This window comes from Myotis lucifugus, unplaced genomic scaffold (assembly GCF_000147115.1).
Source record: "Myotis lucifugus unplaced genomic scaffold, Myoluc2.0 scaffold_24, whole genome shotgun sequence".
Taxonomy (NCBI): domain Eukaryota; kingdom Metazoa; phylum Chordata; class Mammalia; order Chiroptera; family Vespertilionidae; genus Myotis; species Myotis lucifugus.
In genome coordinates this window covers 3,546,693-3,549,520 of record NW_005871072.1, presented here as the reverse complement: position 1 = coordinate 3,549,520, position 2,828 = coordinate 3,546,693, and positions in this window count along the sequence as shown.

Below are 2,828 nucleotides of genomic sequence, written 5' to 3'. Positions count from 1 at the left end.
CCTAAGGCCTCACTTGTGGCTCGGAAAACATTCTCACCTTCTAGGACAGTGATGGCGAACCTATGACACTATCTTCAGCAAATATCAAAAAATTTCTATATGTGACACAGCACCAGTTAAGTTAGGATTTTTCAAAATGCTGACATGTGGAGCTCAAAAGGTTCGCCATCACTGTTCTAGGACTTGGACTTTTAAGACAGTTTGCTGTTCGTAGTCTAAAGTGCCATGAATTGGCTACCAGATGCCTTCATAATTCTCTTGCAAGCTGCATCAAAATTTGTCAGGTATGTTTTATAATCTGTGGTTTTACCTTATAGGCATTTTCATGTTTAATGTGATTTATGTGATTTCAATGTGCCATTGTATTATGCAACAAATAATTGAAATTATAATAAAACTGATTTGTTCACGGATGATGGGAATGCAGATTGGTGTAGCCACTATGGAAAACAGTATGGAGTTTCCTAAAAAAATTAAATATGGAATTGCCACTTGACCTAGTGATACCACTCCTAGAAATATTTCCAAAGTAACCCAAAACACCAATCAGAAAGAATATATACACACCTATGTTCATAGTAGCATAATTTACAATAGCTAAGATCTGGAAATAGCCCAAGTGGTCATCAATAGATAAATGGATAAAAAGTATGTGGTACATTTACAGTTGGAATACCATGTAGCTGTAAAAAGGAAGAAACTCTTACCCTTTGAGACAGCATGAGGGATCTGGAGAGTATTATGCTAAGTGAAATAAGCCAGTCAGAGAAAGACAAGTATTACATGATCTCACTCATAAAGAACAAAATAAACTGATGAGCAAAATAGACCCAGAGACATAGAAACATGAAACAAAAGGAAGGCAGGGGTAGGTGATGGATGGGAAGAGATTAACCAAAGAATTTATATGCATACTAGAGGCCTGGTGCACAAAATTAGTACACAAGGGGGGCCCCTCAGCCCAGCCTGCACCCTCTCGCAATCTGGAACCCCTCAGCAGATGTCCAACTGCCGGTTTAGGCCCGATCCCTGCAGACATCCCCCTAGCAATCTGGGACCACTGGCTCCTAACTGCTCACCTGCCTGCCTCTCTAATTGTCCCTAACCACTCTGCCTGCCTGCCTGATCGCCCCTAAGCCCTCTGCCTGCCTGATCACCCCTAACCACTTGCCTCCCTGCCTCATCGCCCCTAACCACTCTGCATACCTGCCTGATTGCCCTTAACTGCTCACCTGCCTGATCTCCCCTAATTACCTCTGCCTTGGCCCCTGCTGCTGCAGCTTCATCTGAAAGGATGTCCGGAATGATGTACTGAAGGTTATTTGGCTATCCGGTCTAAGTAGCATATTAACCATCTATACTAATAAAAGGGTAATATGCTAATTAGACCAGGAGATCAGACATCTTCAACTGCCTGACTTCCTTCCAGACAAAGCCACGGTGGTGGGGGCCAAGGCAGAGGCAGTTAGGGGCCATAAGTCTGGCAGGAAAAGGCAGTTAGGGGCCATGAGGCTGGCAGGGGAGGGCAGTTGGGGGCCATGAGGCTGGCGGGGGAGGGCAGTTGGGGGCCATGAGGTCAGCAGGGGAGTGGTTAGGTGGTGATCAAGCCGGTAGGCAGGCAAGCGGTTAGGAGTCAGCGGTCCCATATCGCAAGAGGGATATCCAAGGGGTTCTGGATTGGAGAGGGTGCATGCCAAGCTGAGGGACCCTCCCCCCCCCATGCATGAATTTTGTGCACTGGGCCTCTAGTTATAGATAATTCATAACCCATGGACACAGACAATAGTGTGGTGAAGACCTGGGGCAGGAGGCCAGAGCTGGCTACAAGAAATCAATGGTGAAAAAAAGGAGACATCTGTAATACTTTCAACAATAAAAATAAATTTTTAAAAATTTGTGGGCTTTTGCATTTTGGATTGTGAAGCCAATATAATTACTTTATATTTACACTTGAAAGTTAAACTGTTCATATTTGGAACTCATATAGCAATAATTTTGAACTCGGCAGTACTGATATATAAATATATCACAAATCATAAAAAAATAAGTAATGTAAAATGTTACATGAATATTTTTGTTGTTTTACCATATGTGTCCTTGATAAAAATATAATTGGTTGCTTAGACAAGTACTGATCATATGCCATAAACTGACACTACAAAAACTATTTTCACTCAGTTAAAAGCTTGCTGTGTGTTGCATTGTAATTTTTACTGACAATGAAAAATCAACATATTTTATAATAATTACTTATCCCATTAAAATTTCAAATAGAAACGTTTAGTATAATTAAATTTGATTGTTACAGCTACCATCCACAAAGAGCTGACATCAGGGTTAACATATTAAAAACAAAATCCCTCAAAATACCTAACATCTTTTAATATTCAGTATGTGTTGCAAACTCTCAGAATGATAATAATGCTACTTTACAATTCACATCCTATATTATAATATTTAGCTGTTAAAGTTTTTATTTGGACCAAGTTACAGAAGCAAGCACTTTTTTCTTTTCTTTTCTTTTCTTTTTGTTTTTTTTTTTGTTTTGTTTGTTTGTTTGTTTTTTGTTTTAGCAAGCATAATTTTAAAAAAATCTGTTACTCAAATATCACCTTCACCTCACTAGCAGGTGGTCAACTCTCCCTTAGGTAGTGTTAAATTTTGCAGCCTCATTTACTAATCTGGTTAGTTGCCAATTTAAAGCTCTCAATTGCTACTCAGTTGATTGAAGGTGACAGCACAGATTTTTTAGAAGTTCTGTTTTGTAATTATTTGTTTATCTTTGAACATTTGGCTCACTAATTTCTTCAAAGTATACTTTTCCCCAG